Source organism: Haliotis rufescens, unplaced genomic scaffold, assembly GCF_023055435.1.
Source record: "Haliotis rufescens isolate VD_foot unplaced genomic scaffold, xgHalRufe1.0.p SCAF_17, whole genome shotgun sequence".
NCBI lineage: Eukaryota > Metazoa > Mollusca > Gastropoda > Lepetellida > Haliotidae > Haliotis > Haliotis rufescens.
The window spans coordinates 21,470,175-21,484,379 of record NW_025963857.1 but is presented as its reverse complement, the minus strand read 5'-3'; the positions used below and the strand labels follow the sequence as shown (position 1 = coordinate 21,484,379).

The 14,205-nt window shown below is 39.9% G+C and overlaps 6 non-coding genes across 6 annotated transcripts; all 6 read left to right on the top strand.

Moving 5' to 3' along the window:
- Window positions 1–3,499: 3,499 nt before the first annotated feature.
- On the top strand, window positions 3,500–3,634 carry LOC124134036. Its single transcript, XR_006861051.2, has one exon. It is a non-coding gene; the product is annotated as a U8 small nucleolar RNA (small nucleolar RNA).
- Window positions 3,635–4,809: 1,175 nt separating this feature from the next.
- Window positions 4,810–4,943, top strand: LOC125381218. Its single transcript, XR_007221773.1, has one exon. It is a non-coding gene; the product is annotated as a U8 small nucleolar RNA (small nucleolar RNA).
- A 1,173-nt stretch (window positions 4,944–6,116) lies between these two features.
- LOC125381219 lies at window positions 6,117–6,250 on the top strand. The gene has a single exon (XR_007221774.1). It is a non-coding gene; the product is annotated as a U8 small nucleolar RNA (small nucleolar RNA).
- Window positions 6,251–7,443: 1,193 nt separating this feature from the next.
- Window positions 7,444–7,576, top strand: LOC124134037. The gene has a single exon (XR_006861052.2). It is a non-coding gene; the product is annotated as a U8 small nucleolar RNA (small nucleolar RNA).
- A 2,679-nt stretch (window positions 7,577–10,255) lies between these two features.
- Window positions 10,256–10,388, top strand: LOC124134039. Its single transcript, XR_006861053.2, has one exon. It is a non-coding gene; the product is annotated as a U8 small nucleolar RNA (small nucleolar RNA).
- Window positions 10,389–12,990: 2,602 nt separating this feature from the next.
- On the top strand, window positions 12,991–13,123 carry LOC125381217. Its single transcript, XR_007221772.1, has one exon. It is a non-coding gene; the product is annotated as a U8 small nucleolar RNA (small nucleolar RNA).
- Window positions 13,124–14,205: the final 1,082 nt, after the last annotated feature.

Here is a 14,205-nt window from a genome sequence, read left to right as displayed (position 1 = left end):
CTGACTTGGCTGATGCATGTCATCGTGTCCCAATTGCGTGGATCGATGCTCATGTTGTCAATCACTGGATTGTCTGGTCCAGACTCGATTTTATACAGACTGCCGTCATATAGCTGGAATATTGCGTGTGGCGTTAAACAACAAACAAACAAAAACGTGAAGCAGGTTGGAAGCCGTTAGGACATTCTCCTATACTTAAAACAATGCACTCTCCAAAATTGTCTACCAAACTCATGATCTCACGCAATGACCGTGAGATAGTAATGGAGGTCACGTTTGACATGTTTGAATGCTTGAATATATATATTGTAAAATGGGCCTGTGGCCTGATTTACTGAAATAAACCACCACTACTACTACTAATGGAGGTCACGTTTATCGTCACATCTTTGATCAAATGCTTTCCATGTGTTGATTCGATTGAAACGGAGCAATGCACGTGCTACACTATTGGAGGGTTACGTGTATACTAGTCATGGAAACTAGGTAATATTTTCCTTTGCGACGACCTTATCGGAGACAACATGCCGGATTGTGGTCATGAATGGTATGTGACTCATTTTGTAATTATTTATCTGATATCTTCACGGTTTGCTGAAAGTGTGTGACGTATGTAGCCACACTGTTTCCTTGTAGAAGTTATCGTTTTTCTATACAATCTACAGCAGATATTGTGACAAGATGTCACAGGAAAATCCTGAACTTAAAACAAGGAAACACACATACAGGATATTTACAAAGTCATAATGAAGGAAGTATTCATGGAATTTCTTAGGTATGTGTTTCGACTATGAAATAGGCATCATATATTAAAAGACTTTCAGTTCAAGTTTGTTCCAAGATTTGTTTCGCCGTTCAACCAAGGGAGAGCGAATGGATGTTTCACGTTGCAGTCTGAAGTAATATGGTAAACAATGTGGGTTGAATGATCTCACTGTTAAACAGTTAAACAGACTGATTGACGATTGAGGTTAACAGTACACTCCTGCATCTCAACTAGTTGAAACAGGCACCTGGGGTCGCACTGGTTGCATCTTCATCTCATGGGCTCAAATGCCAGATTCTTGAATATCATTCTTGTCTTGTCAGTCCCATGTGTTTCTCCACGGTGGTAAAATCTGCAACCTGTGTCACTTTGGGCTTTCATCCCACATTATGCTGACATGTATGACAGTTTGCAGTGCGGGGCGGTCGGGTAGCCTAGTGGTTCAAGCGTTAGCTCGTCACGCCGAAGACTCGGGTTCGATTCCCGACATGGGTACAATGTGTGAAGCCCATTTCTGGTGTTCACCGCCGTGATATTACCTGAATATTGCTAAAAGCGGCGTTAAACCATACTCACTCACTTAATGGATCGGGTGGTCAGCCTCGGAGACTTAGTTGTTAGCGTGCCGTCGTACCCGGACAGCTTGTGATGTTTGTAACATTAACTGTTAGTTACCTGGTCCACTCGGTTCTTTACAGACCGCCGAATATACCTGGAATATTGCTGACATTAATGTTGATAAATTTTCATCCATGTTCATCACTTTCACTGCAAATTCGAAAACATCCTTGTTACACGCAGAACTATCCATCTATCACGAAATGTATATCCTGGTGAACATGTTTTGAAAACTGGTTCAGTTTGGTCTGCTTCGTTGTGATGTTGTAAAATGACGGAAGAAATCATCAGAAACCATTAATAGAAACACCCTGAGGTGAGGTGAGGTGAGGTGAAATGGGGTATAGTGAGTGAGTGAGTGAGTTGGGTTTAATGCCGCTTTTAACATTATTCCAATTATATCACGGTATGTCGGCTTAATGTGGGAGGAAAGCCCGAAGTGATGCAGGTCTCAGACGTTTACCACTTCGGTGAAACCCACGAGCACGGGTATGATGCTGACAAACCTAGAAACATAATTGGGGCGAATCGGGATTCTGCTTGTGCTAGTCCGGACTGATGGCGTTTATTGTGCTCGCCCACTGATATACCATGCCGTAGTTTAGCATGAATACCCCACGCAGACACATCGTACTGACTCCGGGCCGACCAGTCCTTGTTTTAGCCCCTTAATGCCGAGCGCCAGACAGGGCAACAACAAGTACCATCTTTTAACGTCTTTTTGTATGACGCGGACGGAGTTGGAACCCCGGACCTTACACTCTCCGGGCGGACACTCTACCACTAGACCACTGGGCGGTGTAATAATCCTGAATTGGCACAGACGTTTAACATTTGGTGATACATAGCATAACTCTAAAATGCAAATATTATTAATCTTTCAAACCTAATTTCTATTTAAAAAACAATCTCCGGCAGAATTATAGAATTTCTAGAACAGGTCGCAAAGTGAGTGAGTGAGTTAAAATTTAACGTCGCATCGGCATTATTTCAGCCATATGGCGACGAGACCAAGTTAATTTATTCACAATTGAGTAATTTATGCAAAGTAATATTTAAAAACAATTTATGAAACTTGTTTGAGCATACTATATTTATTAACAATTCAGGAAACATTTGAGCATAACAATATCATTTTATACAGTTTTAAAACACGGGCTATAGGCCACCAGTAACCAAAGCTAGGCTACCTCACTGGGGATCTAGTGGACTTACAGTACCTCTGCTTCGTGCATGATACCCCAGCAGGATTTACGTCATCACTTTAGCTACTGGTGGTTGTGCACAATGCTAGCCAATATTAAAAAAATACTCATCAGTGATTTGGCTTAAAAACACTGGTCGGCGATAGTTACATCGATTATGATAGGATTACGTGTCACACAGGGGGACAATAATGTTACGGTACTTTAACCTCCTGGGCCAACTTGCACAAAGCGATCTTAGCGCTAAGACTATTGTAAGCCTATGTTAAAGTATGGGAGTTATGATCACCTTAGCGCTAAGATCGCTTTGTGCAAATGGGCCCTGGACAGAGCCTTTAATAATGTCAGTTAATAGTAGCATCACACCAAATTTAAAAGCAAGCATTTAATTATTAACATGCATATTTAAAATGTATTATTCAGACCAATTTCTTTCAAGTAATTTATGATGAGATGCCCGCTGAAACGGGAAAAGAGATGAGAAATGATGGTTTTCTGTTCCCGGTGAGCGATGTAACCTCAGCGACGAGGGACTTACGATATTCATTTCCGAGGGACAGAATAATTTCCGTTCCGTTTATTCCGCCCGGTACGTTAATCCGTGTATTACCAATTGTCATTATAAAATAGACAATGAAATATCCGTAAGAAAATTCAGCCTTTCAAAAAGACTTAATACACCAAATATTGTTCTGATGTCACGTGATCAATTTGAGAGGTCGTGAACATTTTTTGGCATTGTATCACATTGTTCCCAACAATGCAACAGTATGACGTCATCTGCTTTAAATGACTATTTAACTCCTGCGAATAATAAAAAGATTTATTGATTACATATGCAAATGATATTGGCCTCTTTATTTCAATTTTGTATTTACAGTTACACACGTTGTCTACTATTTAATAATTATCATCAGGTATTGTAACATCTTACCTGTGGGCCTTCGGGCCCCCAGAAACATGATGACATCCGGAGAATGATGGTGATGAGTTACACTCCGGGGGTGCGGAGGGAGTGCAACACCCTCTGACACTCGTGTCTGATTGATGCCTGGTGACCTTCTTTAATAACCTATAATATTGCAGGAGTAATCTGAAGCGTTTACATAATTCATAATCAACATCACGTAGAAAGTTCAAGGTGGAGGCATGTCGGAATCCCGTGCATTAATCCCATGGCTTTTAACCCGATTAACAGATTATCTGTCCTGGGTGAATGAACGGCAAAGGGTTCGGATTGACCGTCATTCATATTTTTCACTCTATTCTAAATTATTACCTAATACCGACTGGTGAACATCTACACAGAACTTTGCAATTTGATTTAAAATAGTAGTAGGGGAATGATAAACATAAAATTATAAATTGTCAATGCATATACTGAACAAAATGCATGTCGTCCATAGGAATAGTGTTATTTAGTTATTTATTTATTTATAGAATTACATGCAAATATATCATCGATCCCAATTGCGTGGATCGATGCTCATGATATCAATCACTGGATTGTCTGGTCCAGACTCTATTATTTATAGACCGCCGTCATATAGCTGGAATATTGCTGAGGGCGGCGTAAAACAACAAACAAGCAAACAAAACAAACTACATGCAAATATAATTATACTCATGTTAACTGGCAAACCAGGTCGAATCAGGGATTCGAACACACGATCATAGGTAATTGAAATGGCGAAGGGACGCAACTCTTCACAGCGTTTTGATCACGTGCTCTCCATATGCTTTGAGGGCTGTTTAAATCAACAGTACTAAGTATAAACAACATCAGCTGCCCCAAATCTGTGTCCGTCTGTCTGTCGGTAATCATTTAATGATCTGGATGAAAAAAACACTACCCCAACACAACCTCAACTTGGTCGCTTTGCACGAAACAGATCCTTTAATGATGGTGAAATCAGCTTAATCAACTTAAGAATCTCGTAAATAAACATGTGGAAATATGGGAAGGTGTTTCCCTTAATATTTCAACCCTAATTTGTAATCATTAGCAGGATATTCGAGGCTACGGGTTTTAAGAAGTCGCGAGCAATGGGTGACGTTTTACCACATTGTTCTCAACAATGGAACAACAACGGAACACTGTGACGTCATCTAGACAATAGACAAATTCCTCTTTTTGAATGTATATATGCAAATGATATTGGCCTCATTATTTCAATGTTGTATTTACAGTTACACACGTTGTATGGTACCGTTCCATTGTCATCAGGTATTGTAACATCTTACCTGTGGGCCTTCGGGCCCCCAGAACATGATGACATCCGGAGAATGATGGTGGTGAGTTAAACTCCGGGGGTGCGGAGGGAGTGCAACACCCTCTGACACTCGTGTCTGATTGATGCCTGGTGACCTTCTTTAATAACCTATAATATTGCAGGAGTATTCTGAAGCGTTTACATAATTCATAATCAACATCACGTAGAAAGTTCAAGGTGGAGGCATGTCGGAATCCCGTGCATTAATCCCATGGCTTAACCCGATTAACAGATTATCTGTCCTGGGTGAATGAACGGCAAAGGGTTCGGATTGACCGTCATTCATATTTTTCACTCTATTCTAAATTATTACCTAATACCGACTGGTGAACATCTACACAGAACTTTGCAATTTGATTTAAAATAGTAGTAGGGGAATGATAAACATAAAATTATAAATTGTCAATGCATATACTGAACAAAATGCATGTCGTCCATAGGAATAGTGTTATTTAGTTATTTATTTGTTTATAGAATTACATGCAAATATATCATCGATCCCAATTGCGTGGATCGATGCTCATGATATCAATCACTGGATTGTCTGGTCCAGACTCTATTATTTATTAACTGACGTCATATAGCTGGAATATCGCTGAGGGCGGCGTAAAACAACAAACAAGCAAACAAACAAGCTACATGCAAATATAATTATACTCATGTTAACTGGCAAACCAGGTCGAATCAGGGATTCGAACACACGATCATAGGTAATTGAAATGGCGAAGGGACGCAACTCTTCACAGCGTTTTGATCACGTGCTCTCCATATGCTTTGAGGACTGTTTAAATCAACAGTACTAAGTATAAACAACATCAGCTGCCCCAAATCTGTGTCCGTCTGTCTGTCGGTAATCATTTAATGATCTGGATGAAAAAAACCACTACCCCAACACAACCTCAACTTGGTCGCTTTGCACGAAACAGATCCTTTAATGATGGTGAAATCAGCTTAATCAACTTAAGAATCTCGTAAATAAACATGTGGAAATATGGGAAGGTGTTTCCCTTAATATTTCAACCCTAATTTGTAATCATTAGCAGGATATTCGAGGCTACGGGTTTTAAGAAGTCGCGAGCAATGGGTGACGTTTTACCACATTGTTCTCAACAATGGAACAACAACGGAACACTGTGACGTCATCTAGACAATAGACAAATTCCTCTTTTTGAATGTATATATGCAAATGATATTGGCCTCATTATTTCAATGTTGTATTTACAGTTACACACGTTGTATGGTACCGTTCCATTGTCATCAGGTTTTGTAACATCTTACCTGTGGGCCTTCGGGCCCCCAGAACATGATGACATCCGGAGAATGATGGTGGTGAGTTAAACTCCGGGGGTGCGGAGGGAGTGTAACACCCTCTGACACTCGTGTCTGATTAAGGCCTGGTGCCATTCTATTATAACCCATGTTATTGGAGGATGATCCGAAACGTTAACATAAGTCATAATGAAACGCACGTACTTTTAACATTACGTGGACAGTTCAAGTTGGAGGCATGTCGGAATCCCGTGCATTAATCCCATGGCTTTTAACTCGATTAACAGATTACCTGTCCTGGGCGAATGAACGGCAAAGGTTTCGGATTGACCATCATTCATATTTTTCACTCTATTCTAAATAATTACCTAAAACCGTTTGGTGAACATTTACACAGAACTTTGCAGTTTGATTTAACATAATAGTAGGGGAATGATAAACATAATATTATAAATTGTCAATGCATATACTTATCAAAATGCGTGTCGTCCATAGGAAAAGTGTTATTTGGTTATTTATTTGTTTATAGAATTACATGAAAATATATCATCGATCCCAATTGCGTGGATCGATGCTCATGATATCGATCACTGGATTGTCTGGTCCAGACTCGATTATTTACAGGCCGCAGTCATATAGCTGGAATATTGCTGAGTGCGGCGTAAAACAACAAACAAGCAAACAAACAAACTACATGCAAATATAATTATACTCATGTTAACTGGCAAACCAGGTCGAATCAGGGATTCGAACACACGATCATAGTTAATTGGTACGCCGAAGGGACGCAACTCTTCACAGCGTTTTGATCACGTGCTCTCCATATTCTTTGAGGGCTGTATAAATCAACAGTACTAATTGTACACAACATCAGCTGCCCCAAATCTGTGTCCGTCTGTCTGTCGGTAATCATTTAATGATCTGGATGAAAAAAACCCACTACCCCCTACTCAACTTCAACTTGGTCGCTTTGCACGAAACAGATAATGTAATGATAGTGAAATCAGCTTAATCAACTTAAGAATCTCGTAAATAAACATGTGGAAATATCGGAATGTGTTTCACTTAATGTTTCAGACCCTAATTTGTAATCATTAGCAGGATATTCGAGGCTACGGGTTTTAAGAAGTCGCGAGCAATGGGTAACGTTTTACCACATTGTTCTCAACAATGGAACAACAACGGAACACTGTGACGTCATCTAGACAATAGACAAATTCCTTTTTTTGAATGTTTATATGCAAATGATATTGGCCTCATTATTTCAATGTTGTATTTACAGTTACACACGTTGTATGGTACCGTTCCATTGTCATCAGGTATTGTAATATCTTACCTGTGGGCCTTCGGGCCCCAGAACATCATGACATTCGGAGAATGATGGTGGTGAGTTAAACTCCGGGGGTTCGGAGGGAGTGCAACACCCTCTGACACTCGTGTCTGATTAAGGCCTGGTGACATTCTATTATAACCCATGTTATTGGAGGAGTAATTCGAAACGTTAACATAAGTCATAATGAAACGCACGTACTTTTAACATTACGTGGATGGTTCAAGGTGGAGGCATGTCGGAATCCCGTGCATTAATCCCATGGCTTTTAACCCGATTAACAGATTATCTGTCCTGGGTGAATGAACGGCAAAGGGTTCGGATTGACCGTCATTCATATTTTTCACTCTATTCTAAATTATTACCTAATACCGTCTGGTGAACATCTACACAGAACTTTGCAATTTGATTTAAAATAGTAGTAGGGGAATGATAAACATAATATTATAAATTGTCAATGCATATACTTAACAAAATGCGTGTCGTCCAAAGGAATAGTGTTTTTTAGTTATTTATTTGTTTATAGAAATACATGCAAATATATCATCGATCCCAGTTGCGTGGATCGATGCTCATGATATCAATCACAGGATTGTCTGGTCCAGACTCTATTATTTACAGACCGCCGTCATATAGCTGGAATATTGCTGAGTGCGGCGTAAAACAACAAACAAACAAACAAACTACATGCAAATATAATTATACTCATGATGCTAAACTGACAAACCAGGTCGAATCAGGGATTCGAACACACGATCATAGGTAATTGAAATGGCGAAGGGACGCAACTCTTCACAGCGTTTTGATCACGTGCTCTCCATATGCTTTGAGGGCTGACTAAATCAACAGTACTAATTATACACAACATCAGCTGAAAAGCTCATTAATGACTTAGGTTTAGGTTATGCTTGGCAAAGTCAAAATGTAGATTGTCCTGAACATTTTGTTAAATTGTGTTACACAAAGGCTCAAAGACACGTACATACAAACGTGGTATTGTTTGTTAGCTTTATCGTCGGAATGTCAGTACTTTAGTTTGTATCAAACACATTTTATAACTCCAGAATATCTTTTGAAACCACTCTTGTGCAAATATAGAATCACATTTTCTAGATTCAGATGCTGATCACGTGAATTGAATATTGAAATTGGAAGATATTCCAAAATCCCAGAGGAAATTAGATTATGTAAAATGTGCAATCTACAGCCACTAGAGGATGAGTACCATTTTGTTCTCATTTGTCCTTTTTATCAGAATTTACGAATTGCATACCTACACCCATCAATGTATCAATTTTCAAATATATTTAGGTTTAATGATGCTTATTTGGAATATATCCAGACAAAGACACATTTTGGTATGAATAGATGTATGTTTTCAAAAAAGCAAAATATCTATAATACCTTTTCAATATAAGAAACATTCATCCTTTGGCGTATTATTTTTAAAAGCCAGCTTGTTCTGTAAAGGTCAAATTGTGATTTAATCATATTGCAGCCCGAAGTACGTATCTACGTATATTTATTCAAACATTTGAAGTGCCACAACCATATGTAAACTGCAGTAATAGCATCGTTGTATAGAAATGCATACTTAAACTATGAAGATTATATTTAAACATATTTATTAAATGTGTATTAAATGTGTGTGGAAATAATAGTAGCCTAATTATATTAATCGTTTAAACACGTTTACTATGTGTATTGTACTATTAATAGAAATAACGATTCTTCAAAACCCAGGACATGACGACAATCAGAGAGGGAAGGTAGTTACGTACGCTGGAAATGTTATTAAACCCTCCGACATCCCTCTGACTAATTTGAACTCTGCGTAAATATTCTGAAACCTTGTCCTCATTTGGAAAAAGCGCCACACTTTCTCTCACTGCTTGAGTGTATTAGATGAAACAACTTCTAGCTTAAGAAAGGATACCACGATCAAGGGCGGACCCAGTATTTAAAAAATATCAAAATCCCCCTCAATCAGTTTTTCTACCCACAACATACTACATTTGGTTTTCAAAGGAGGGTGGGGGGATCCGCCTATGACGATCACTGTATGGTGGTGACAGGCTACAGATCAGTGCCCTATGAGATGAGGCACGACCCAGTGACGCATCCCCGCCGAATAAGTTGCAGCCCCTGACATCACCGGACAAACCTATGTGACGTAACGTACTCTGTTAATAATGACTTGTTCACTGTTCAACAATGCAACAGTATTTTTGCTTCAGTTGACAAATCACCACTCTGACATTACAAAATACCTCCGCATGAAGAAAAGTATTTTGGTAGCTCTCTTCTTTTTGTAAATATGGCCCCAAATCAGAATGGCTGTGTCCGTCTGTCTGTCGGTAATCATTTAATGATATGGATGAAAAAAACCAACTACCCCCTACTCAACTTCAACTTGGTCGCTTTCCACGAAACAGATCCTTTAATGATGGTGAAATCAGCTTAATCAACTTAAGAATCTCGTAAACAAACATGTGGAAATATCGGAGGGTGTTTCCCTTAATGTTTCAACCCTAATTTGTAATCATTAGCAGGATATTCGAGGCTACGGGTTTAAAGAAGTCGCGAGCAATGGGTAACGTTTTACCACATTGTTCTCAACAATGGAACACTATGACGTCATCTATTTTAACTTACCAATCAGCTTTGCGAAGAGTAAAACTCGTTTATTTAATGTAAATATGCAAATGATAATGTCCTCATTATTTCAATTTTCTATTTACAGTTCAACACGTTGTATGGTTTTAGTCACTCGTTGTATGGTTCTAGTCACTCGTCATCAGGTATTGTAACATCTTACCTGTGGGCCTTCGGGCCTCAGAACATGATGACATCCGGAGATTGATGGTGATGAGTTAAACTCCGGGGGTGCGGAGGGAGTGCAACACCCTCTGACACTCGTGTCTGATTGATGCCTGGTGACCAATGTTTGTTTGTCAATCTGTAAGAACAATGTACGTTCAGAAACGTAGGAAATATCACAGAAGGATTTGGATAAGTTGTGAATTAACTTGGTGAATCGCACGAACACTAGTATGGCTCTGACAGACCAATGACTACGCATATTGGATTCGAACCCACAACCATTAGATCCGGGCACGGATAAGGTACGCAACTCTGCGGAGCATGTTGCGGAAGCCTTTCTTCACTGGATCAACAACCCTGCCGTAACGTGATCAATTTGGTACGACAGGAACAATGGATGACATCATGATGTATGGTTGGCAACATTGACATGTTATGACGTCATTACTTCAACAACACTTGTTGGTAACAATGAACAGAATAAAAAACGAGCACTCGCGTGACGACATGGTCAGTGGATGACTTCATATCGTAAGTTGTCAACAATGATGCAGTATGACGTGACAAAGCTTCAACTTCAGCTTTGAGATTTCTCTGATTCGTACAGACCGCCTCCATGGTCTAGTGGTAGAGTGTCCGCCCGGAGAGCGGAAGGTCCGGGTTAAGATCCCCGTCAGAGTCATACCAAAAGACGTTAAAAGATGGTACTTGTTGTTACCCTGTCACCCTCGGCATGAAGGGGCTAAAGGTAGAACTGGTCGGCTCGGAGTCAGTATACTGTGTCTGTGTGGGGTATTCATGTTAAACTGCGGCATGGTATCTCAGTGGGCTAGCACTATAAAATCGGCAAAACCAGATATTTCTTAAACAAAAACTATGAGCCTGAATATGTATTTAAGAAACACAACTTGCAACAATGTAGTGTTTGTGACAGATGACAGTTTTTTCAACAGTCTGAAGCTTATATATTTTTTCAAGAATTTGCTGGGACAATTTTGTTTTTCGATAAAATCCCATACACCCCTCAGAATATCAAATGGTCCGTCCCTTATAGTATTATACATACCTGATGTGTTTCTCCATTTTCTAGCAGTCAGTTTTTATTATTTCTAAGGATGCAATTTATACGATTTATTCTCGGGTACAGTCCGAGGTTCCACTTTTTTAACACTAATTAACTCAGGTTGAAACTAGTAAATCCTGGTTGACGGAATTGTGGTAACATTAGGTTACTCAGGTCATTCAATGTTTAAATAATCGAACGCACATACGGATTTGTACTTGGTTAGAGCTTTATTATAACTCCATGAATGTTCCATGAACTCACATAAATGTTCTGGAACATACTATTTGAAAAATCACAAACTTTTCTGTCAACTTTTGGGAATATTTGATGAAACAACAACAAGCTTGGGAAAGCTTACCACGATTACTGGTGGGTTGGTTGGTTTGTTGTTTTATGCCGCACTCAGCAATATTACAGCTATATGACGGCGGTCTGCAAATAATCGAGTCTGGACCAGACAATCCAGTGATTAATATCATGAGCATCGATCCACGCAATTGGGATCGATGACATGCATCAACCAAGTCAGTGAGCCTGACCACCCGATCCCGTTAGTCGCCTTTTACGACAAGCATAGTCATCATTGCTGAAGACCTATTCTACCCCGGATCTTCACGGGTCAAAATTAATGGTACACTGCTGATAGACTAGGGATCTCTATCAGGGCGAGACTCGAACCCAGCTGCTAAGAGACAGGACAGTGACACATCCCTACTGAAACAGTTGTAGCCCCTGAAATCACGAGACAAACGTCCTGGTGACGTAGCGTAAATAATATATAGCAACAACTTCAATGGTCAACAAAGCTGCAGTGTTATTGATTTAGTCACAAAGCCTAAATATGAAAAGCCTCTGTTTGTGATCACCAGCTCTACCTTACAAAATACCTCGGTATGGAGAACAGTATTTTGCCAGCTCTAATTACTTTCGGTTCTTTTTTTAAATGTGCCCCCAAATCAGCATGACTCTCTCCACGTAATCATTAATGATCTGTTTTTGAAAAAAACACTACCCCCTACTTACCTTCAACTTGGCTGCTTTGCAGGAAACAAATCCTTTAATGATGGTCACATCAGCTTAATCAACTTTAAGACTTCTTAAATACACATGTGTACGAGCCTTTTCAGAAAGATGCTATACTAAATATTTCACTCCTAATTTGTAATTATTAAGCAGGATAGTCTAGGCTACCTATTTTTCAGAGAACAATCAACTAGAAGCAAGAAAATTCAGATTGAGGATCCTAAAGTGAGTAAATGAATACCGTTTCCGGCGGGACTCTGAAAGTAACCAGTGGCTTAAATTCCCGGGGTACAGATAATACGTCATTCCGTCAGTTTCGAGTTGGTATGTTATTTTATATATCAATCACTGAATCAAAGGACATTTCTGCAGACACTTTACATACGTCAAAAATTGTCCTGACGCAACGTTATTTTTTAGACGTCGCGAACTACTAGATGACGTTTTACCACATTGTTCTCAACGATTCAACAATATGACGTCGTTTGCATTAACTGACCAATCAACTTCGCGAAGAGTAAAAATCATTTATTGAATGTATATATGCAAATGATAATGGCCTCATTATTTCAATGTTGTATTTACAGTTCAACACGTTGTCTAGTACCTGATAATTGTTATCAGGTATTTTAATATCTTACCTGTGGGCCTTCGGGCCCCAGAACATGACGACATCCGGAGAATGATGGTGGTGAGTTAAACTCCGGGGCTGCGGAGGGAGTGCAACACCCTCTGACACTCGTGTATGGTTGATGATTGTTCTAGAGAAAAGTTGAATGTTTAACACTGCATACTAGGATAAGATGACATCAACCAAGTCAGCGAGCCTGACCACCCGATCCCGTTAGTCGCCTCTTACGGTGAGGTGAGGTAAAATTGGGTTTACGTCGCGTCCAAGACTATTGTAATTATATAGCGACGAGAGAGAGAGAGGGGGGGGGGGGGGGGGGGGGTCTTTAAATGTATCCCCAGACCTAAGCCTCACTCAGCACTCACTCAGCACTCACTCAGCTACATACCCACTCACTCACTTACTCACTAACAAATGGTCGTAGGGTATTGAATCGAGTACTAGCGGACACAATATGGATTTGATGCTTAATACCCGTGCTTATCATCAACATCCCACACCTTGCTCTGTTGTTTTGGTGATATTTAAGAAGATGGATCTGAGAACGGAAGCTTCGCATATGAAGCGTCACGTGACTACGTCGTGCATTATCTCGACCAGTCACGTCTCTACGTCACGTCATGTGATACCCCCGATAACCCGCTCGCCTTCATGCGACCCCGCCCACTTCGGTTACACCAATTCCTGGTCTGGTTTTCAACTCCCCGTGAAACGACCGATAAACAACATAGCCTTGCTGCTGAATTAAAAGAAAATATAGTTTCTAACAGAATGAATTTAAACAATTTATGTAGCCATCAAGAGCCAATTAGTCCCCATTCACACCACAAAAAAACAGGCATTCGGCTTTGTTTTGAATAGCACGAGTATGACTACAACCGCTTATCCGCTTATTTCCGTGTCAAATTAGTCCGATTATCGTGTTTTGGATATGCTGTATTATATAGATACAGATTAAGAGTACCCTACGTTCTACCATTCGTGACCAACTCGTGTTATTCCGGGACAAGCCGAATAGCGACTCGTGCCCCTCTCGTGGCCATTTTTGCGACCTGGTTCCGTCTTAGCGCAAACGGGCATACCTAAAACAATTGTCAACTCGTTGCGCAATGGTTCACATATATTTCCCTATATATTACTTATATTTCAGATGCAATTAAAAGCACATCGGGACATGCGGATTGATACAATATGATTGACC